General features: G+C 38.9%; 2 protein-coding genes and 1 pseudogene across 11 annotated transcripts in view; 1 reads left to right on the forward strand and 2 right to left on the reverse strand.

Moving 5' to 3' along the window:
- BBIP1 (BBSome interacting protein 1) overlaps positions 1 to 20,653 on the reverse strand; it is a 34,925-nt gene extending 14,272 nt beyond the window's left edge. For 2 of the 3 annotated variants that reach the window (XM_069098953.1, XM_069098954.1), the window contains exon 1: positions 20,474 to 20,653. The gene's annotated coding sequence lies outside the window, so the exon portion shown is untranslated. Of the gene's footprint in view, positions 1 to 3,224; positions 3,299 to 20,473 lie in introns of all 3 variants that reach the window. The other variant, XM_069098955.1, reaches the window with a different exon arrangement.
- On the reverse strand, positions 5,938 to 16,830 carry LOC138169471 (ceramide glucosyltransferase pseudogene; annotated as a pseudogene).
- A 380-nt stretch (positions 20,654 to 21,033) lies between the features above and the next one.
- SHOC2 (SHOC2 leucine rich repeat scaffold protein) overlaps positions 21,034 to 24,419 on the forward strand; it is a 189,220-nt gene continuing 185,834 nt past the window's right edge. For 2 of the 8 annotated variants that reach the window (XM_069098947.1, XM_069098949.1), the window contains exon 1: positions 21,237 to 21,337. The gene's annotated coding sequence lies outside the window, so the exon portion shown is untranslated. Of the gene's footprint in view, positions 21,053 to 21,146; positions 21,205 to 21,228; positions 21,338 to 24,419 lie in introns of those variants that run through there. The other 6 variants (XM_069098950.1, XM_069098945.1, XM_069098943.1 and 3 more) reach the window with 6 other exon arrangements.

Here is a 24,419-nt window from a genome sequence, read left to right on the forward strand (position 1 = left end):
GGAGCCAGCACTGTCTACTGGAGCTCCAATCAGGGGCTAGCCTACCACTCAGACTCAAATTGAGGTCAAGAGTTTGCAAAGGACAGACCAATTAGGCAGCAATTAGATTTTTCCCTTGACTTTGCCCTATGTGTACTGAGGGCACACTGAAAGTTTGTGTTAAGTCTCTGACCTGAGCCCTCTCTTAAGATCCCTGAAGAATATAAAGCACTCAATACCTGGAGAAAGCAGCAGTAAGACACTAAGGAATACAAAACAGTTCCAAACAAGGCCAAGACATTCCCTGTACAAGTGCACAGAGCTTGGACCTAATACAAAGCACCAATTCAGAAAGTAAAGCTTGAAGAATGAATAAACAAAAACAAGAAAAAAGATTCCCATCAAAAAATACTATTATAGTGCCATGGATGCTCAAAACAAAAACCCAGAAGGAAATAATACAAAAGAAGAAAAGCCTCAAAGAAAAATGTAGAATTGTAAACTAGAATTACCACAAGAAATAAATAATAATTAAAAAAACCCCCACTATATCACAAATGAAATGAGGTGCTAGAAAAAAGAATCAGAAAAGAAATGAGAGCTTTGGAAGGAAGACTTGAACTGGGAGTTAACAGCTTAATATAAGACATACAAAATCTTAGACAAATGACCTGGAAAATAGATTAAAAAGAGATAATTCAAGAAATGTTGTACTACCTGAAAACCAAAAAAAAAAAAAGTCTAGATAAGATATTTCAAAAAATCATGAAAGAAAACTGAAGATGCCCAGCCCATAAGAGCAGCCTCGGGCATCCCAGGTGGGTTTAGTGTTATGCTAGCAGCCTAAGATGGTAGAAAACGACAACCAAGAACTGCTCTGAAAATTAGAATGGGCAAAACAGAAAACTACTCAATACACAATTGAGAAATATTAAAATATAAAACAAGAGACTGGAAAACAGAAAAAATAGATGGTAGAAAATGACAACCAAGAACTGCTCTGAAAATTAGAATGGGCAAAACAGAAAACTACTCAATACACAATGAGAAATATTAAAATATAAAACAAAAGACTGGAAAACAGAAAAAAAAAGTAAGAAAGCTGTATCAAAAATAACTGCCCAAAAACAGATCAAGGAGAGATAATATAAAAGAATTGTTGGACTACCTGAAAACTATTATTAAAAAAAGTCTTGATACTGTATTTCAAGAAATTATAAAAGAAAATAACAGAACTCTTAGAACCAGAGAGCAAAGTAAAAGTAGAAAGGATCCACTGATCAAGTCCACAAAGAAACCCCCAAATTAATACTCCCAGGAACATCACAGCCAAAACTCAAAAGTTCAAGTCAAAGAAAAAAATACTACAAGCATTCAAAATGAAGGAGTTCAAGTACCAAGGAGCCACAGCAAGAATCACACAAAACTTAGCAGCTACCACTTAAAAAGAAGAAGAGAACTTGAAATGTGATATTCTAAAAGGCAAGAGATAAAGGCTTACAACTAAAGAGAAGTTTTGTAAAACTAAGTATAATTCCATTGTGGTGAGGGGAGAGAAAATGGTCTTTTAATGAAGAAAAGATATCCAAACATAACTGATGAAAAGTACAGAACTGAGTAGACATTCTGAAATGGAAATGACACCAAAGAGAAAAACTGAAAGGCACACATTTGTTTAATTGAAAGGGAATAAGTGGGATGAATTGTTTACATGTTAATAGGAGGACAAGACATATCTTTGGAACCCTGGTGTCTTTAAGGGTCATAAATAAAGGTAAAAATGACAGAGTCTGTGGTTAGTTTTGTTTTAACATTCTTAGAAGATAAAAATGGGAGAAACAGGGGACTATACTAGGGAATAAAGGAGGAAGAAAGGGAAGGAAATCACTTTTTGAATAGAGGTACATAAAAAGAAAAGATTATAGCCACAGAAGAAAGGGTGAGAGAAACAGGTATCTCATGAACCTAACATTCATCTGAACCAAATAAACTGAATACAATTACTCTCCCCACTTCCCAAAACATACATATACACACACCCTCATTGAGATTTCAGTGTGTATTTATACATATATGTTCAACTCAAGAGGGAAATGGGGAGAAAGGAGAGATGGAATCTAAGAGGGTGAACACAAAATGTAAGGTAATAGTAAAAAGCAAAACAAATTTGATTACTGGAGAGAAAAAAATATATATAAAATTGGGGTGGCTATGTGGCACAATGAATAGAGCACCGGCCCTGGAGTCAGGAGGACCTGAGTTCAAATGTGGCCTCAGACACTTAACACAAGAACTAGCTGTGTGACCTTGGGCAAGTCACTTAACCCCAACTGCCCTGACCTCCAAGAAAAAAAAAACAATACAAAATGAACAATCACAAGCAGGAAAATTTATGAGATGAACTTACCTATAAAATCAAAGAGGATAGCAGAATGGATTACAAAGTAGAATTTGACAATGTCATCTATAAGAACCACACTTGAAATGCAAATATTCATACAAAAAATGAGGGGTTAGAGCAAAATCTATTTTGTTTTAGCTGAACTAAAAAAAGGGATAGGAGTTAATAACTAACATGACTTCAGAGAAGGCTTCAGAAAATACAGAAATGATAAAAAGATACAAGAAGAGAAAATTACACTATGTTTAAAGGCACCATAAAGAACTTTAATAAATTACTATCAATACTTAAAATACAGGCAATTAATGGCATTGCACCTAATTAAAGGAAAAGTTAGTCAAATTAGAGGAGAATCAGAGATGTCCTTCAGCCCTGGACAAATCTAGCCAAAATATAAACAAGAAAGAAGGACCCAAATGGAACTTTATGAAAAATTATTGGAGATAACTCAATGATAATATAACAGAATTTACATTAAATTGAGCTATACATGACACATTAAAAAAAAGCTGACCATGTATTGAGGAATAATTATCTCAATACAAAATGTAGAAAAGTAAAAATAGTAAACACGTAATTTACCAATCACAATACAATAAAAATTATATTTAATAAAGATCCTTTAAGAAGGAGTAATAAGGGATTGGAGACTAAAAATGTGTGCTAAGAGATGATGAAATGGGCAGCTGTGAATTGGTACACAGTGAAGTGAGCAGAAAACAATTTATTCAATGATTAACAACATTGCAGAGAAAAAGAACTTTGAAATCTTTTTAGAACTTTGATAAATGCAATGATAAACAAAAATAAGTCCAAAAGAATGATAATAAAATATATTACTCACCTCCTGTCAGAGAGGTGACAAACTTAAAATGCAGAAAGGAGAATTTTCAGACATGGACAACGAGGGAATGTATTCTGTTAGACAATATATTAAATATTGTTATTTTTTGGGGGGAGGGTTAGGAGTTGTGGGTTTTTTTGGTTTAATTTGCTCAATGGGGATGGAGTAGTGGGAGGAAAATATTAATAAAAGAAAAATAATAAATTTTTGTTAAATCATGGAAAAAACCTGCCCAGATCTATTAGAATGAAAAGGTAAAGTGAATATTGAAAGATCCATCAGTAAGTTCTTGAAAGAAACGCTAAAATGAAAATTCCTAGGAACATCATAGCTAAAATGCAGAGCTTCTAGGTCAAAGAAAAAGACACTGTAAGCAGCCAGAAAGAATTCAAGCACTGGATCACACAAGATTTAATAGCCACCACTATAAAGAAGTGCAAAGCTTGAAATACAATGTTACAAAAGGCAAAAGAAGCTTCCAGCCAAGAATAAATTACCCAAGCATAATCCTACAGGGGAAAAATGAACCTTTAATGATATATGACTTTCAAGCATTCTTGATAGAAAGACTAGAGCTGAACTGAAACTTTGAAATATAAACACAGGAGTCATGAGACTCTTGTTATATTCTGACGATCTTAAAAGAAGAAAAGGAGGAGAACAAAGAAAGGGAAGGAAAGAAGTGGGGATATTTGTTATGTTCTCTTCATGGACCAATTACTGTGCTAGACATTGGTAATACAAACACAATGAATTAAAAACTTCTTACTTGCAAAGCCCAATATATGTTTCAAAATTATAACTGATTTTGAGAATGCCTTAGGATACATCAGTCCGGAAATTGGATATTCTACAGGCAACTCTCCAATTCTACATATCTAAAACTGAACTTGTCATCTTTCCTCACCAAAACCGGCCCTACCTTCCAAGATCCCCAGTTTCTATCAAAGATGACACTATCCTTATATTCACCCTGCCATTTGGAGTTGAATCCCAGCCTTGCCACGAATGTATGTGTAATGTTGGGCAAGTCAGGGTACCCTCTCTGGGCCTCAGTTTTTCTTTATCTATAAAATAAGGAAGTTTGGATTAGACAATCTCTGAGGTCTCTTCCAACTCTAAAACTAAGATCCTATGTTTGTCAACTCCTCGTGCTCTTTCATCCTCATAGATCAAATAATTTGCCAGAGCTCCACACTTTTATCTCCACACAAACTTTCTTGTCTATATTCTTTTCTCTACTTAAATGACTACCACCTTGGTGCAGGCACTCTTCATTTCTTTTTGACTTAATTATTGCAATAGGTTCCTGCCTCAAGCTCTGTCTCCCTTCTAATCTATGTTCCTATATTCTCTAGTTACCAAAGTGATTTTCTTAAAGCATAAGTCTATTCATGTCACTCCTCTACTTGTTATTAACAAACTCAAAAAGATAAAATATAAACTTGTTTCCAATCCTGTTTCCTTCAAAATTTTGTTCTAGTTCTGTTCCTCCAGCTACAAGTGTCCTTCCTCTCCGAAAAGTACTTTGTATTTATCATATACTTCATATTTAATTATTTGTGTACATGTATCCTCAAAAGAATGTAAGTTTTTTGGGGGCAGAAACTTCTTTCTTGTATCCCCAATGTCTTGCACATGTGAAGTGCTTAATAAATGCTTATTCACTGGTATTGAGAGTTTTCATGACACTATTATCTCCTGGACCCATCCTGTCTTCTAATTCATATCATTAGTATAGTAGATGTTCCCAGTGGTTATATCTTGGGCATTCTTCATTTGTCTCCATATTCTCTTGGTGACCTCATCAGCTTCCACAGATTTAATTGCCATTTCTATGCAAATGATTGAAAGAGCTACATATCCAGCCCCAGACTCTCCCCTAATCTTCAATTCTGGGTCGTGAATTGCCTACTCCACATTTCAGACTTGATGTCCTGGATATCCAAGTTCTATACGTCCAAAAGAATATTCATCCTTTCCCCTAAAATGACCTCTCTTCCAAATTTCCCTATTTCCATCAAAGACACATCATTTTTCTAGTCTCTCAGATTCATAATCTTAAAATCATCTTTGACTTCTCACTCTCAGCCCACATATTTAGTCAGCTGTCAAACCCAATGCCAAAAATAACCACAAAATTTACCCTTTTCTCTATTCACACAGAACTCACTTTAGTCCAGGCCCTCAACATTTGCCTAGATTCTTACAAGTACCTTCTAATATGATCTCCCTGTCTCAAGTCTCTCCCCACAATGGTGGACCATCCTCTTCAATCTTGTCAAACTGATTTTCCTTAACTGTAGAGTTCTTGTAATTTTCCTACTTAAACTCTATTGCGAGGTAGTTTTGGAATGGAGAGCATTAGCACTTTGGAATAAGGAAATGGTGCTTAAACTGTATTTTAGTGGAAGAAAAGGATTCTTTGAGGTAAGGAAGGAGTATTTTCCATATTTTGGAGGGAGAATGGCTGGTGCCATCACAGATAAGAGAGAGAATGTCATTTATGAGGAACAGAGAAGCAAGTAGGGTTTGATTTCAGACTGTGAGAGGACAAGTAATATACAGTGAGTCTGAAAAGATGGTTTGGGGACAAGTGGTAAAGGGTTTTAAAAGCTCGACTGGATTTCTGTTTTGTACCTCATTATTTTCTCTCCCAAATTTTCCCTTTTTTGAACTTCCTTATTACTGTCCATGATAATACCATATTCCTAAACCCTCAGGCTTTCTTCCTAGGTGTCAGCCTTGACCCTGGACTCTCACTCATCCACTGTTCCCCTCTTCCCTCCCATCCAATCTGTTGCCAAGGTCTATTTTACTTTGGAAAAAGCTCTTTTATGTGTCTTCTCTCCTCTGAGACTACTACCACTTCGGGGCAGGTCCTCATCTCCTCACACCTTGACTACTGCAATAGCATGCTACTTAGTCTCCCTGCCTCCAGTTTCCCCCTACTAAAGTCAATCCTCTACTCAGTTGTCAAACTAATATTCTTAAAGTGCAGGTTTAATTATCTCAGTCCTCTATTCAATAAACTTCAGAGGCTATCACCTCCAGGATCAACTATAAAATCTTCTGTTTGGTGTTTAAAGCACTTAATAATCTGGCCCCCTCTTTCCAGTCTTCTTATACCTCACCTCCATGTACTTTGTGATCCAGTTAGATTGGCCTCTTTGCTGTTCCTTGCACAAGACATTTTATCTCAATACTGTGCATTTTCAAAGAATTGGCTGTGTCCCTCGATCCTGGAATACTCTCCCTTTTCATCTATAGGTTCCTTCAAATTCCAAGTAAAATTCCACTTTCTGCATGAAGCCTTTCATGATTATCCTTAATGCTAGTGCCTTCCTTTTGCTGATTATCTCTGATTTATCCTGTATATATATCTTATTTGTACAATTGTTTTCATGTTGTTTCCTCAGACTGTGAGCTCCTTGAGAACAAGGCTGTTTTTTGCCTTTCTGTATGTACAAGTGCTTAATAAATATTTACTGATTGTTTGACTGATATAGTTGAGTCCAGATTTTAGCAAAGCATTTCGTGCTGTTCTTATGGAATAGATGGGAGAGATGCAGGCTAAATATTAATATAGCTAGAAGAATTTAAAGGATAGTTGAATGACCAGTCTCAATAGTTCCTTTGGGAGGAGGTCTCTTATGAAGTGTACAGACCTGTGGTTGGTCCTGTGCTGTTTAACATGTTTTAAATTAATAATTTGTATTTTCACATGACTTTAAGCTGGGAGGGTAACAAATGCCCTGAATAATAAGAATTAAGCTATAAAAAAGATCACGAGAGACTAGAGTACTGGGATGAATCTACTATGTAAAATCCACTGGGGATTTAGTATTAAATTTGGGTTCCAAAAAAAATCACCTTTAAAAGTTTAGGATGGGTTAAGTAGCAATTTTGTCTGAAAAAGATCAAGGGTTTTGGTGTAGTGCTCTATTTCAATATTAGTTAATGGTATGACATGGAAGCCAAAAAAGCTAATGTCTCTTGGACTACATTAAGAAGGCAAAGCTTCCAGGAATAAAGAAGTAACAGTCTGCCTTGAGCAGATCACCCATGGAATATTGTGTTCAGTTCTGGATTCCAGATGAGGAAGGCCATTGATAAGCTGGAGAGTATCCAGAAGAGGGCAAATGGAATGAGGGACTTGAGTCCAAGTCATACAAAGATCAGCTGTAGGAACCAGGCACATTGAATCTGAAGAAGACAGGATAGCTTATAGTTGCGTTTAATTATCTGGAAAGCTTTCACGTGGAAGGAGGATTTGTTCTTATTAGGCCCAAGAAGGCAGAACCAGGAGCAATGGATGGAAGTTACAAAGTGCAAAATTCAGGGGAAAAACCATCCTAATAATTAGAGCTTTCCAAAGTCTCTTAGGAGATGGCAGGATCTTTCTCCATGGAGATCTTTAAGCAGAGTCTGTATGTCCATTGGTTGGGTATGTTAAATGTTAAAGTGGGGATTAATTTCTGATATTGGTCAGTCTATATGGACATTGAAGTCTCTTGCCAAGCTCCTGTAATTAAATTTATGTTTTCAAAATAAAAAAAAAAACAGTTGCATCCTCACATGACACATTATAGACTCAAAGATTTAGAACATGAAGGAACCTTGGAAATTACTTCTCTAAAACCCTTATTTTTCAATTGAGAAAAACTGAGGCCCAGAGACTTTTAAGTGATTTGCCTGAGGTCATATCACCTTTGGAGTAAATGGCAGAGCAGTAATTTGAATCCTGGTCCTATAACTTCAAACTCAGCACTTTTCTGCTACAACAACACACTTTGTGCACTCCTTTTAAGACTTGTAAGACATCCTACTTGCATCCTTGGTCCTAGTCCACACTCTTCCAGGACTATGCTCCAGTAATCATCTTCTTCCGCAACTTAAATCTTTACTCCCTATCATCTCTTTCTCCCCATCCTCCCCAAATCCCAAACCAGATAAGAGTGATTATAACTCCCTAGCTCTGAAAAAAGCAATCTACAAGCTGGGTATGGAGGAACAAGTTTGTATTCCTTATTTCCAGGAGCCTGAGCTTGGTGTATCACTTGAACCCAGGAATTCTGAGATATAGTAGGGCTAAAATCAATCAGGTGTCTGCACTGAGTCTGATACCAATATGGTGATGATGGGGTGCTTGGGTGCCTTCACTGGTGAGACCCCCAGAATGGGGGGCCACCAGACTGCCTGAGAAGAGACAAATTGGTTCAGGTCAGAAAGAGAGCAAATCAAAAGGTCAAAGCTTCTGTGCTATTTAGCAGTGGATTGGGCCAAACAAAATTTACACTCAGTGCATCATTTCATTACCTACTCTAAACCCTTGCAAACTGGCTTTCCTCCATATCATTTTATTGAAACTCTTCTCTCAAAGGTTACCAATGACATCACTGTTACATTCAATGACCCTTTCTCAGTCATTATTCTACTCAACCTCTATGGAAGATCTGACACTGCTGGTAGCTCCCTTCCCTTCACTAACATTCCAATGTTTCCCCCCGCCCCCTTTTCTATATACTCTCCTCTTTTCCCACCTCTATTTTTTGTTTGTGCCCTTTTGCCAGATACTATTTCTGACTGAGGTTTTCTTAAATGTTTTGGGAACACTATTGGTCCTCTTCTCTTGCTTTATACCTTTTTTTTTTTGTTTTTTTGGAGGGCAATTGGGGTTAAGTGACTTCCCCAAGGTAACAGGGCTAATTTTTGTGTTAAGTGTCTGAGGCCAGATCCGAACCCAGATCCTCCTGAGTCCAGGGCTGGTGCTCTATTCACTGTGCCACCTAGCCACCCCCGCTTTATACTTTTCACTGGGCAATTTCATGCATTCTTACAGCTTCAATTATCACCTCCATGAAGATAAACTAAAATATCTATCTTTAGCATGAACAGCTTTCTTTGGGGCGGCCAGGTGGCTCAGCAAGTAAGAGTACCGGCTCCAGTGTCAGGATGACCTGGGGATCAAATCTGGGCTCAGATACTTAGCACCACACCCAGAAATAACTGGCCGTGTAACCTTGAGCAAGTTACTTAACCCCGATTGCTTAAAAAAACAAACCAAAAAAAAAAAAACAAAAAACAAACCCAGATCTCTTGAGCTCCACTCCCATAGCTAGAACTCTTTACCATGTCATATTTACTCAGCTGTCTTACCAACACCTCACTAACATCTGAAACCAAACTTTAAAAATAATGTTATCCTTTGCATCTTCTAGCACATAGCAAGGTATTTCGTACATAACATAAATGCTTATGGAATTGAATTGAGAGAATATACTCCTTTTTTTTTTTTGGAAGGGCATATGGTTTAAGTGACTTGACCAAGGTCACATGGCTAGTTTTTTTTTTTTTTGGTGTGTGTGTGTGTTAAGTGTCTGAGGCTGGACCTGAACCCAGGCTCTCCTGACTCCAGGGCCGGGGCTCAATTCACTGCGCCACCAAGCTGCCCTGGGAATACACTCTTAATAGCTAGTGTAGGAGACTGAAATTTATGTTCTTGCTTCACACGACAAATGACTTACTGTCAACCCTAGAGAATAAATGTCTGTAATATAGAAAAAAGTCTGTTTTCTACTTAGCTTATTTATAAAACATCTGAGAACTCTAAAGTGAAGATTATTATTAAAAAATAAAACACGAATAGTTTTCTAAAGAGAGTTCTTATATCACGAATAGTGCAAAGAAGCACAAAAAATATCATGGGGAATTGAGATGTACTCATACCAATCATATTTAAATAGAGTAAGAATAGGAAACTTTAATGGATATTCTTTTTTGCAAATATTTACCATGCTGAGTAGGGATAACTGATAACTAAACAACTTATTCACTATAATGCTTACAAGCTTATGACAGATTGGAACCTTAATTATTGGAAAAAGGAATTATGTTCTTAAGAAATATAACTTTTTTTGTATTCAAATTTTTTTCAACAAAAAACTCAAGATGATGATTTAAAGTAATAAAACATAGTAAAGTCTATTCTAGACATTTGTTAGTATCTTTAAAGACAGCTTATTAAATTTAGTTGCAGTTCTCTTGTGATGCTCTCTATAGCACTTATATTAATTCTTTCCATATCATAATCCATACTTCCTAAACAAAGAAATCAACCTAGGTGAGGCTTAACTTCTGTGAGCTAGACTACACTACTCCAAAAAGCACACATACAGAACAGTAATTTTCCATATCTACAAAACATAAGAAGTCTGTTCAGCCTTTTTTGGTTTTGTTACATTGCCCACACTGAGATCAGCATAAAGTTAAATGTAAGCAAGGCATCATTTTAGCAGTGCAATGAATGGCATCAACTAAACTTCATTAAACAGAAACCAAATACAAACTTAATAGTGATGAAAAATGAAACATTTAGTGGTACACAACTAGACTGGTTTTCACTGTACAACTCTCCTCAGGAAACATTACTATGCAATTCACGTAAGAAATGGAACACACATCAAAGCCTTTGTTTATGTAAAATGCCCTTCAAACAAATTCAGTGATATCATAAGGCAACAGAATATTAAAATGAAGCAATTTAGCCCAGAGAAATGCTTATATATAGTTTATACAATCTGTTCATGGTGTCACCCTTTATATCTAAACCACGCACCCATTTTGATCTTATCTTGGTATGTGGTATGAGATGTTGATGTATACTTAGTTTGTGCCCAGTTCTTCCCAGCAGCTTTTGTCAAATCTTATCCCAAAGGCTGGGGTCTTTGAGTTTACCAAACACTAGGTTACTATGGTCATTGATTACTGTGTCTTATATATTTATTCTACTGATTTACCATTCCAATTCTTAGCCAGTGCCAGATATTTTTGATGATTACTACTTTATAATATAGTCTGACATCTGGCAGTGCTAGGCCATCTTCCTCTGTATTTTTTTTCCCATCTGTTCCCTTGATATTCTTGACCTTTTGTTCTTTCAGATGAGTTTTATTTTTTTCTAACTCTATCAAATAATTTTTTGGTAGTTTGATTGATTTGGCACTGAATAAGGAAATTAGTTGAGGTAGAATCGCCATTTTTATTACTTTGGCTCAGCCTATAATACTTTTTAAACTGTGTATATATTCATCATTAGACAATTTAATGGAATGGCTCAGTGAGGTGAAAAAAGTATCCATTTTCTATAAATACATGTAACTATTGCTAGTATGCTACACATTTCACCTTGACAAAGAAATTGTAATAACTTAGAAATTTAAGTTGCTATATTGCTGTTGCTAGTCAGTAGACATTTATTGTAGCATACTATCTAACTGTGAAGAAAAAGCATAAATATTACTCCAAAAACAAAAAGGCTTATTATGCACCATCCCTTAAATTTCTGCCCATTAAAAAAAAAGTCTAGTTCACCACAACTTAACAATAGCCTGAAAAGAGTCAAAAGTAAGTTTAAGGGTGTGATGGGAAGGGAAGGGTGAAGCAAGGCATGCATTTACAATTTACATTAGTTTAATCTATTTAGTTACACAAAATTTCAATTTAAATAAGACTAGACTAACTGTAGGAGGCACAAAAGAAAAGCAAACAGTAGATTTAGTTTGATACTACTTAAATTTAACAGTAAACTCAACCTGCCCTTCTTACTACTCTACTGCAATTTTAATTTATTGATGACTACAATATTTCCTTACTTAAAAAAAGATATAAAATAACTGCATTATGAAATTACATTCTTATTAACATACTGTGTAAGAAAAGAGGTCATGTGTGAAATGTTTCTGAAAAGCATTTTTTTTTCACAACTATCAAAACATTCATTCACACTAAAACAAAACCAATCCCCCTGAAAAAAGTTAAGGAAATGAAGAATAAGGATTACCTGTGTAGGGGAGGAAGTTGGTTAAGCAACACTAACTACTACACAATGATTAACAATGGTTTAAGACAGAACCAATAAGAGTTGGCCAAAAAAATACATGGCTACCATTAAAAGCCAAACAGTCCACTTTTGGTTCAATGTAGTGAGATTAAAAAAAAAAAACTTCCATACACACACACACACATATAAATATAAGACTCCAGCTTTTTTTAAAAGTTTTTTTCTTGTTTGTTTTTGCAAGGCCCCTAATACAATCTATATTTGCTCTGCAGCAACAAGAAATAGTCATAAAGCATGAAAAGGTTCTCCACTAGTCCCTCACTGTGAACTATTGCACAATATTAGATACTCCATATAGGCATAAAATTACTATTTAGTTCTTTGCTAGCCAGCAGGCCAAAGATGATTTCATCCCATAAATTTACCAGACTAGTCTATTGCCAAATTTGAAACTTTCTCTACTGAAGGATATTGTCATAGTTTGCTGCAGAGCAATTATATGTTCCTTTTTTTTTTTAAGTGTACTGGAACCAATTCTCTTGATTCTCTATTTGTACCAAACAAGGTACCAATTGGCCAAGAAGACAAATATTTTTTTCTTTTTCACAGATGCAAGTGCCATGCAAAATAAATTAAAGAACAGATACCAAAACATAAAAGTAATAAAACTATTGAAAGTAGGTTTTTAAAGCATTTATACAAACATAATTTATAATACTTCTCTCTCTTTTTATTTTTTTTTAAATACAGTCACAAAGCTGTGGTTATACATCAAGGATTAGCATCCTGTTCATCAACTCATAATAGGGTACCACAATGACAAAAGGAAAATGTATATTGTCATGGATTCTTGGATGAAGCAAGTTACTGCATAATCAAGTTTTAAAAAAACATAGAAGAGGGTCACCCTGGACACCCAAGTTGAACACAGTCAAATATAAACTAGGCCAGGAAATGACACATGGAAAATACAAAAGATATTCCATTGAAATACCTAATGAGCTGCCCATCTAATATTTAAAATGGCAACAAAGCATTAAGTAATTGGTTCACAAATTATTATTGCAGGCAGCATATTGATCTGTAATTTGGTTCATCTGATCATTCCAGATTGAAACTGAGAAACTGAACAGGACCCAGAATTTTGCATTGCAACTTCAGTGGTCATCCCAAACCTCCAATCTTTAGCCATAAAGTAATCTGCAACATACTGGGCAAAATATATAATAATCCCTCCAGCTTGATCTAAGACATCCTCCCTCATCAAATAGGACATTCCTGTCACACATTTGAAACCACTAACATTAGCTGAGATATAGGACCTTGGACGTGAATTTCCAAAATATATCTGTTTCAATGTAGCGGTAAAACCTGTCTGTAACATAGGGTAAGGACATGAACCTAGCCCACTTTTTCTGTCATTTGATTATGTTGGTGTGTCTGGAATTACTTTTATTCCACTATCACAAATCCATATAAGGTCATATTTTACAATTTCACATCCTGGTATTAAATTACTAATTCTGGGATTAATCTCAACCTTCTTGCCACCTATAAACAGTGGAGCATCCACATTTGGGTATTTACTAAGAAGCTTTTTACATCAATGATTCATGGATCATCATGATCTTGTACACAAAGGCTTAGTTCAGATTTAGGACAATCCAATTCAAAGACTATTTCTATACTATTGATTAAGTTAGGATCCCCACTTTTCAGTGGTTTTAGAAATGTAATGCCATGGAGTTTGCTATATGGCTGCTTGTTGCCTTCTTGTTGAGATGTAAACTTGTGTAGATAATGGACATGAAATGCACGTAAAACATCTGTTCCCTCCCGGGTCAGGCGATGGAAACGTCCTGCCCTGACCACCGTACTGTTGTAGTCGCAGCTGCTACAGCCACGGACAGTTCTTGGCGGAGAAGCTGGGTCCAGGAGGGGATCCTGGGCAGCTAACCCAGGGAACCTCCAGTCAGGGCCAGGGACTGGGAGGGGCTGCTTCATGAGCAAGCCTGTGAGCCCCTCAGCAAGGTCTGGATGCCCCGAGGTGCTGGTGCTGTGGCAGGAGCCAGAACGGCAGCGTCAGTAGACCTCTTAGCCCTATTTGTTCCCACCCTGGCCCTGGCTAGAGTCTGGCCACTCTGCTCCTGCTGCTACTCCTGCTCCCGCTCTGTCACTCTGCACACTAACCAAAAACTGGTTGCTCAAGCAGCAGATAACCTGGTGTGCCCTCGAAGTGGACCTTTTTAATGCGGCAAACTTAAAATGAAACAAAAGGGCTAAAAACTCTGGTAGAGGGCACGGAACTAAGAAAAGTGCTGTCCAATATCACACAGTTATAATATCCCTTCCCGTTCAGCAGACAATGCCCTTCTTAGCAGAGTATTTAATTTGAATTGCTGACATTCATTTGGTACCAGCCTGGGTGACATCATATGCAATATAGTTAGAGATTGTACAGATTCTATTCTGTTTTGCTATCTGGCATCTACTGGTAGAATAATGTGGCAACATGCTCAATTTGGCTAATTAACTCCAAGCCTCATGCAAATAAAATGTGCAGGGCCTAGCTTCTAAAATGTGCCTAGGCTGAAAAACTGGAAGTGTCTATGGCCAACACACATATAACATTAATGGGTATTACAGTGTTGGTAGAAAAATCATATACCCTACTCCTATTGAATAGCATTTTCTATAAACTTTATTTAGAAGTTACAGTTGAGGGCATTAGTCATTAGTGAGAATGAAGTTCATTTCAAGTCTGAAGATGTTGAAAGAACATGCTTGCACTCAGTGTTCCAGCCTGACTAGTCTACTAGCTATTCCCAAATCTGAAATAACATCTCCCATCTACATGCCTCTACATAGGATGTCCCCTAGACTGGGCCACACTCTTTCCTCACCTCTGCCTCTTAGTGGAGCTAAGTTGAGAAGCTAAAGCTTCTTAGCTTCTAGCTTGTTTCTAGGCTCAGCTCAGGTACCACTCACTGCCTACACAAACAAGACCTTTCCTGACCTCTTCCATTTTTTACTCTGGTCCCTTCATAATCATTTCCATTTACTTAAGTATATATATATTCTATTCCTTTCTCCCTTCTCATCTCCCCTTCCCCAACAGCAGATAAGCTACTTTGAGGTCAGTGACTGTTTTTAATTTGTCGAACAACTGAAATTACCTTAAGAACAGAAAAGATAAATCTCAGGAGGAAAAATGCTAGTTATCAACAGTTTTCTATTAACCAAGGCTTCTGGTTAATAATGCCTGTAGTATTTAAAGTAGTCTGGAAATGAAGGCTCTAACATCATGATGAGATTTTTAAGCTTTGGATGAAATTCAGTGACTGCCTTGGACTGATCCAGAACTACATGTTTTTTGTTCTAATGGGAGTCTTAATTTGCTTTAAAGATTTATAGCAATTAGCCTACCTTTAACAATCAATTTTTTTTTCATGCCTGGTTTGCTGGTAAATTTAATTATAGATATTTTACACGTTTCTTCTCTGAGACTATCCTAGCCATACCGATGTTTTTCTTATTATAATTTTAGTCTCAAGATTATAAACTTCAGGACAGAAGTTTAGTGACTGTGATAAATCCCTCAAACTTTTATGCTTATCCAGCAAGGAATGAATGTCTCATCTCTGAACTCCTAAGACAGAACTGTCTTGGTGTCTACTAAACATTACATAAATACAATATAGTAATTTTGGAGTGTAACCTGACTTCCAGTACTAAGAAGTTATTGTAAATACATCAGGTCCAAGTAAAATTGCAAGAAATTTCAAGTGTAAGAACATCATTGCCCAAGCTGGAATTTGACTAGGCTAGAGGTTTACCTTGATATCTACTTTGATAACAAAATTAATCACATTTTGAATTGCAGAGCCCACACATCTTTTAACAACAGCCTACAGGCTTCTAAGAGGCCTACAGAAATGGTGAAACAATGCTGACACCAGTACATTTTCCTACAGACTGCCTACACCCAGAGATGATGCAATATAATGAAGGAATACTTTGCTGAAGGGAGGCAGCTTTTATAGCTAATAGAGGGTGAAAATACAAACTTTACAGGTGGAGACAGGAAGAGTGAATGCTGTGCTACCCCAGGGGACAAGCCAGTTTTCTATAGAACATTCTTCACAGATAGAGTACATACATATGACATATATTTAAGTGCTGGATAGACTTAAAAGAACAGCAAATATAGTCAGCTGAGTTGGAAAGGCCCTAAAGGGTCCAGAAAACTGTCCCTCTATGAAGTCACAGGGTGACTTATCAAGGTAAGAAAAGTCATTTTCCTATGCAGAAATTCTGGAGGCAGAATGGACTAGTGGATTGAGAACAGTCCAGAGGACCTAGGGTCAAATCCTGCTTTTAACACAGACTTGGTGTGTGACCCCAAACAAGTAATTTAAAATTTCAATACCCGAGGAACTCTCTTAAGATTCTAAGTTGCAGGGAGGTCTTCCATCATTATGGTAGAGGAAGCTTCCTTGTTAAAAATTTCCTGTACTTATGAAATCATAGGTTTAGTCCCTGCCCTTTGGTCCCTCCCCCACCATGTTCTGGATTTTAAAAAATAGGTAAGTAATAATGTGCACAGCATACAGTACAAATGATATATAGTGGACATAATAAATATTTATTAATAATAATAGCTATCATTTATATAGTAAAGTGCTTAATAAATATTTTCTCATTTTATTCTCACAACAACTCTGGGAGGTAAGTGCTATTATTCCCATTTTACAGATGAGGAAGCTGAGGTAAACAGAGGTTAAGTGACTTGCCCAGGGTCACACAGCTAATAAGCTCATGAGGTGGAATTTGAAGTTAGACATTCCTGACTCCAAGTCCAGTATTCTATCCACTGCTAAATATAGCTGTCTCTGATATGAGCAACAGGGGAAATAACAAAATTTAGATAAAAGTCTCTGCCATCAAAGAATTAAAAGTTTAGTAGAAACAGGTTACCTTGGCAAATAGCTATAATGTATAATATTACATGAGAAACAGATTAGAGAATAATGAAATAAAGTGATAAGTAAGATCTAAGGGAAAACTTGCAAACAACTGGGGGTCAGGTAAAAACAGTGGCAGTAGGGAAGAGGGTCAGAGATGGAATTGAATTTGGCCTTAAGGGATGAGTAGGAATTCAACAGGCAATGAGAAAAAAGGAGAACATTCTAACCATAGAAAATAGCTACAATGGCATGGAGGTATGAGACTCTAGTGCAGTGCATGTTCGGTGTATGATAGGGTAGGGCCTTTAATACCTACTGACCAACTTTTTGTTGGCCAGTTAACTAGGAGTTCTAGTTGTTTTCCAGGGCATTTATTTTAGATTTAGGTATTCAGCTAGAAAAGTGCTAAGAGTATAGATACAACACTACTAAGTACTCCAGATACAGGGGATAGGGTGGGGTGTGTGGGACTCTTTCTAAAACCATAAAGTTCTGTGATGAAAACCAAAACCTCATCCTGGATCTTAATGTTTACAAGGAATTTTCTACTTTTATGCTGCATTTGACAGTACTGACCATGGTCTCCTGGATGTTCTCTTTCCTGTATGGATTTTCCCGAGATTACTCTCTCCAGGTTCTCTTACCTGTGTGACCACTTCAGTTTCCTTTGATGGCTCTCCATCCATATCACAACTAACTGTGGGTTTTCACCAAGGTTCTATCCTAGGCCCACTTTTCTTTCCTCACTATAATCTCTTGGGGATCTTATCAGCTCTTAAGAGTCTAATTATCATCTCTAGTCAGATGACTCAGATTTGTATGTCCTGCCCATGTTTCTTCCAGAGCTTCAGTCCTGCATCACTAACTACCTATTGTACATTTCAAACTGGATATCTCAGAGACCTCTCAAACTCAACATGCCCAAAACAAAACTCATTATCTTTTCCCCTAAACTAAACCCTCTTCCAAAATTCTCTATTTTTCTCAAAGGCACCATTATTCTTCCAGTCTCCCAGATATGATAACCATAAAATTATCCTTGATTCTTCCTTCTGTTTTAGCCCATATATTCAATCATTTGCCAAATCTACTTCTCCCAAATCTCCTGCATCTGACCTCCTTTCTTTCTACTCACACAGCCACCACCTTATTTGATTCACATCATCTTGGTCTAGACATTTGCAAGGCTTTCCACCTAATTGATCTTCGTGCTACAACCTCCACACAACTGTTCCAAGTGGCTTTTCTTCAGTGTAGATATGGTAACTTAATTCCTTTACTCAATCAACTCCAATGGCTATCTGTTATCTTTAAGATAAAATACAAATTTCTGTTTCCCCCTGAAAGCCTTTTACAACCTGGTTTTGACCTGCCTTTCCAGCATTTCATGTTACTCTCCTTTCTGCGCTCTATGTGACAGCCAAACCAACCTTCTTGATATTCTTAATGCAGAGCATTCTTACCTCCTGTCTCTGTGTCTTTAAACTCCTCACCTCTGCCTCACAGAACTCCTCTCTTCCTTTGGCTCAAGCACTGTCTTCTAACATGAATTCTTTCCTGATTCCAGAAACTGCTAGTACTCTCTTGTCCTATCTATCTTGACCTTATTCTCCTTCATATTTATTCTCTACATACTCATACACTAAATCGTCTATTCTGGTAGAATATGAGCTCTTTGAGAGTAGGAATTGTCTAATTATTTGTATCCACAGAAACTAGCACAGTGCCTGGCACATAGTAAATACTTAATAGATGCTTGGTTGAAGGACTCTAACGACTCAACAGAAATGGATGAAGAAAAAAAATTAGGATAACATGAAAGAAGTGGAGGCCAAAGACAAGATGAGTACATAGGATTTCTCAAACAGTCTTTTTCTAATTGATTCTAATTTCATAATACTTCTTAAATTCATTCTTACTGCCACTATCATTGTTGAAGTTCACATTATCTCATACTTGGTCTACTAAAATTAGCCTCCTGGATGGTTTTTCTGTTTCCAGTCTTTATGCTTGAATATATACCGTAGAGGGAATGAAGTTCAAACTACACAGCTAGCATTCAAGGGCCTCCACAATTCTAACCAGGCCCCCCAAAATTCAGAGAATCAGACTTGGAAAGGCTTTTTATAGTTCAATTATCCCTTTTTACAGGTGGGATAAGAGCCTAAAGAGATAAAAGGATTTGTAAAAGTTTCAAATACTTAAGGAGTGACAGAGTCTGGGTGGGGGAGAATATATTATGTCTTTGAACCATCAGTCCAGTACACTGAGTGTGTAGTTTAGCCAACAATCCCCTGTTCCCCCATCTCCATTTTCTCCATTTCTTTACTCATGCTGTTTCTTCTATTTGGAATGTATCCCTCACCACTTTTGTACTTCCACCTCAAATCAAAATCCAACTCATCCTTCGGGAAGCATTCTCTCATTCTCCCAATTATAAATATCATCTCTTCCCTCCTCTTCCCACCCCCCTCCCCACTTTGTCCACACCCCATCCCCAGCAGTAAGCATTCACTGAAGCTTTAGACGTCTGTACTGGAAGGGAACTTAAAAATCCAACCCTTTCATTTTGCAAAAGGGGAAATTCCAGCTCAGACCAGGAAAGTAAACTAACAATTTCATCATTCCTGGCGTCCTTGTTTTAACCTTTTCGGAGCCCCCTCCCATCCCAACCCCTGCAAAGCTCCTGGAGGGCCCGCCCAAACCATCTTTACTCATCTTTAAGTCTCTCCAGCACATAACGAGGTGCTCAGTATCTGCCATTGGATTCTCCCTCTCATAATCTAACAAGAGAATGCGGAGAGGAGCGTTTTGCTTTCACAAAAAGACGAAATCTTAGGTCCGTGGGGGAGTGTGGAAAAGAAATGCTATTAGTGCCTTTCTCCAGCCCCCACCCCTCCCAGTCCTAGTCTGGACAGATGCAGGAGGATGTGAGGGCCCTCTCGGGACTTCGGTGTCCTTTTCGCTGAATTGAGTGGGCAGGTTGGGAAGACCGCTACTACGCCCCCCTTACAGGGAGTTACCAACACCTTGCTAGAGACAGGGAAGGAGGGGGTAAACGAGGGTCATTTTGTCACCGTCCAGGCTCCACCCCACGGCCCAAACCCTTCAGACTCGGCCTCCTGGCCCCGCCCCAAGGCTCCCGGGCAGCGGCGGCGTGGGGTGGGCGGGGAACCGCTTTCCCAGAATGGGGCGCTTCGGGGAGGCGGAGCTGACCCTCCCGGGGCAGCCTCGGAGGCAGGCGGGGAGCTGAGAGCAGCCCGAGCGGCGTCCCGCCCTCCCACCGGAAGACAGGAGCCGCCAATCCAACCGGGCTGGCGCTCAGTAGCTCCCCCGCCCGTCTCCTCCTCCTCCTCCTCCTTTTCCAACAGGCCGGCGTGTCCCTCACTGACCTTCGGCTCCCCTCTCCCCCCCAGCCCCTGGGACGGACCATCGCTCACCTTTGGGTTCCAGTCCTGTTTAAATCTGGGCGCCCCCTGGGGGAGGGGAACTACGGCTGCAGAACCCTCTCGGCTCCTAACCCGGAAGGGAGTGAGATGACTTCCGGTTGGGATAGGCTTCTAGGCCCCGCGCTGTAGTTAGTACATGGAAGTAAGGGCTCAAGACACTTGGAGCTGCGCGACCCAAGTGTGTCGATACCTGCCCCACAACAGGGCTGAGGGTGAAAAGTCTGAACTGGCACGTCTAAAGCGGAACGTCAGATCATCCAGGCGTTCCTTTCTTGGGCCAGCTCATCACCTACCGGTCACTCTCCCGACCCACCAGCCGTTGCCCTGGGAAACGGGTAGGCTGGGTGAAGGGAAAGCGTAAAGCGTGTGACCGGAAGCTGGAAGAATAGTTTCTCCCGCCCCTGCCCTTTTTTCCATCATTAAATATGGCTGCTGAGGCGTCGACGCCAAGTTGGGCGGGGTGTCGCTCTGCCTTTATCAGAGGAGTAACTCTATGACCCGAGAGAGAGGCATCGCCACCTAGTGGACTGGAGACCGAGCTTTGTAAATCGGGAAGGGAACGGAGGGAACGTAAGGACGCTAATGCGACTTTGTTATTGGAGGGCTTCTGCCCCTGGTTCTCCCTGGATGGCCCCGCCTTCCAGCCCGCTCTCCTACTCCCCTCGCGGGCTGGTGACGTTGCACGCTGGCGGGCGGGGCTTTCAGGAGGGGCCGCTGGAGCGGTGTGTGTGGAGGGGGGGGGACCGGGGACGGGGCGGGGCGAGAGGTGGGGGGCGGGGGGCGGCGGTTGGGTAGCGCCGCTTCTGTAGAGGAGGAGGAGGAAGGAGGAGGATGGCGGAGTCTGGGCTCTTGACGGTAACCAGGGAACGTCCGGGTGGGGGGCGGCAGGTGGGGAGTGGGACGTCCCCTCTTCCAGCGAGATGGCGGGGGGCACGTAGTGCCTACAGTCCGGAGCCCGAGCCGGGGTCCGGGGGTCATAACTTAAGGGAAGGGGCGAGGCCCAGAGCTGAAGGGACGGCAGGGCTCGGCACGGAGGGGCCCGGAGGAGGCGCCGCAGCCGTCGCCGCTTTCCTGGGCGTCCAGGCTGGGAGAGACTGGTCGCGGGCCCGGCCGCTCCTCTGCGGGGCGTAAAGCCGCTCCCGGCGGCGGGGGCTGGGTCTGACAGCGGCCCGGGCCGGGCCTAGGGAGTGTAATCGGGACAGCTCCTGGGAGCTGGGGAACGAGGGGAGCCAGCGGCCGCCGTCGCCGTGGGGGCACGACAGGCGGGGGGCCCAGCCTGTCAGGGGCAGCCGCCCTGGGGCGCAGGAGGTGGGCAGGTGAGGATCTCCCCCCAGGCTCTCTTTCTAAAACACACGCACACACACACACACACACAATTTCCCCATCCCCACCCCGCGAAGACAGCCCTCCCGTGGAAGCTTGAGATTGTAAATTTTGGGTGTGTTTTTCTTGTTAAGGGAGTCGTAGGCATCTAAGGCTGTCTCCTTTGGGTATGCCTCCTGGTGCCCAACCCTTGATGGTTAAAAAAAATCGTTATCATCATCATTATTACCTAGCGAGTGGGAGCTGAGAAGTGGGGTGCTCTGAACTAAAAGAAAAAAAAGTAATTGAATAGTAATTCTGCAGACTCCTCATATATATATATATAATATACATATATGTATGTTTTATCACTGCATTCATTGTCTTGCGTCTGTTTTCCTCTTTCCTCCTTCCCCTCTAGTATACTTTCAGGTCGGAAAATAATGACCTCAAAGCAAAATCTTTAATGGATGTGTATGAGAAATGGACTCAGTTGTTTGAGTGGCTGTGTATTTAAAGCAGTTGGGATAAAACCTGCTCTTGGTGTGTGTATGTGTGTACACCCAGCAGAAAGATTTTTTTTAGTTTTCAGACCTTGATATTTGGGTTCTGAATTTTCTGTTTGTCGCTTTGTGTGGAGAGTTGGTGTTTAATGTGAGTAAACGAGATCGTTCTGTTTTAGAATCCAGCTAAACCTTTGTTTCTGGAGATGCTGAAGAAAAAGGAAGTTAGAGATGTATATTGTATAGTAGTATCAGCCACAGTATAATGATTACATGACTATGATTGTATGTACCTGAACTTACACACCAGTAATTTTTTGCACTCCTTCAGAAAGAACAAGAAGCACAATAATTCCTTTGAAACAATACTTTAGTAAAGTTTCATTTTTTTAAATCTTTCGGAAGCCCATGATTTGTGACTAAAATATAGCACCAACAGAGGAACATATTTTTCTATACAGTTTTAAAGAGATTGCACTCAGAAAAGAATGAGGAAAAATATTATGGTTATCTTAACTACATATGAATGCATGCATAAAGACTTAGCTTGTGCTGTATATGATTTGTAGTGTAGGCTTGATGTAATTTTATGATTTGAATTAATGAAGCAATGTTTCTTGATGACAAGAATCTTTAGGGATATAGACAGTAGGCATTTTAATCTCCTTTGTGACATAAGTAGAATTTATATGAAATCTGTTTCTTACTCATTTGAGCATCAGGTACGCTGTAAATTTTAAAAAATGTAATTATGCATGTATGAAGTCAGTCCAGAGAATTCACTTTCACTGCTTTAATTACATTGGTTACACACTATCTAATCTAGTGTGAAGCACAAAACTATCTAAATACTTTTTTATCAAGAATTAAATAAAATAAGAAAATAGTAATGCTTTCTTGGAGAGCTAAATGAAAGAATTGCCTACCTGACTTTCAGAAATGTTTATTCATTGTTTTAGAAAAAAGATCTAACCTTATCTCAAGATTTAATTTGCATCTTAAACACTTAATAATCCAGGTTTTCTTTTTTTGATTACTATAGTTTAAATAGAGTGACCTAGTGGAAATTTTAGTAATATGAGTCTCTTATTTCTCTTCTGGTTAATGGCTCACAAAATGTATTTAGTAGTTTGCATTTGAATTTCTTTATAGTTTTTATCATTGTATTAAAGTTTCAGTGAGGAGCTAGGTTTTGGTATATGTAGCAAAAAAAGTGATCATATAACTGCTCACAAGTAGTGCCACAATATTTACATATTTCATGCTATGAAAATGCAACACTGATTATAAATTATCTTTGATATGCTTTCTGGAATTCTCTTTTAAAAATATTAGTTTCTTCAGTGGCCTGGGTAGGAACAGATGACTTGTTTTTTCCATTTTTAGAAACATAGAAACTAGAGTCTGATGTGGAATAACCCCAAAGATAGTTGCTTTTGAATGGCTGCTGTTAAAATTTTTTTCCCTTGCCTTACTGATACGTAAGTAGGGGAGGATGAATGAAGTTGAGCTCCTTTGTTTTCCAGACAAATCACGTTAATAGGATCTGCTTTTTTAATATGCTGGATTTAAAAAAAAATCAGTTGTGATATTTCTCTAAAATGAGTACTGTGTCTTGTTAACATAAAAAAAAATTGTTTATTGAGTTTCTTTTCCCATAAGAGGTTTTTTTCTTTGTATTCTTGTGACTCTAGAATCATGTTTTCTGTCTTACCAGAATTTATTTTGTATATGTTTGTGTGTCTGTACAGGAGGCATGGATTAAATAAAATAATATTTTAAACTTACTAAACCATTATCTGTTAATAGTATTTTTCAGTTATTTGGAAATACTCAAATGTCCAGACTTAGTATTTTAGGATCATAGATTTATCAAGTCCAACCCTCAGATTTTGCAGATAAGGAAACAGGCCTAGAAAGTTTAAATGACTTGGCCAAGGTCATCTAGATAGTGAGCAATAGAACTGGGATTCTTTCTCTCCACATCTTGCAGTTTTAGATTAATTTTTAAAAAAATGCACTAATTGGTGCTTCCTGTTTAAGTTACTGGGAAAACGAAGTAAAATATTTCTTGTTGAGGGATTGGCAGGAAAACTAGGCACAGTTTGGGAAAAGTATGATGTGTAAGTGCT

Source organism: Petaurus breviceps, unplaced genomic scaffold (genome assembly GCF_028583685.1).
Source record: "Petaurus breviceps papuanus isolate PSGF00001 unplaced genomic scaffold, PetGlider_PUasm1.0 37, whole genome shotgun sequence".
NCBI lineage: Eukaryota > Metazoa > Chordata > Mammalia > Diprotodontia > Petauridae > Petaurus > Petaurus breviceps.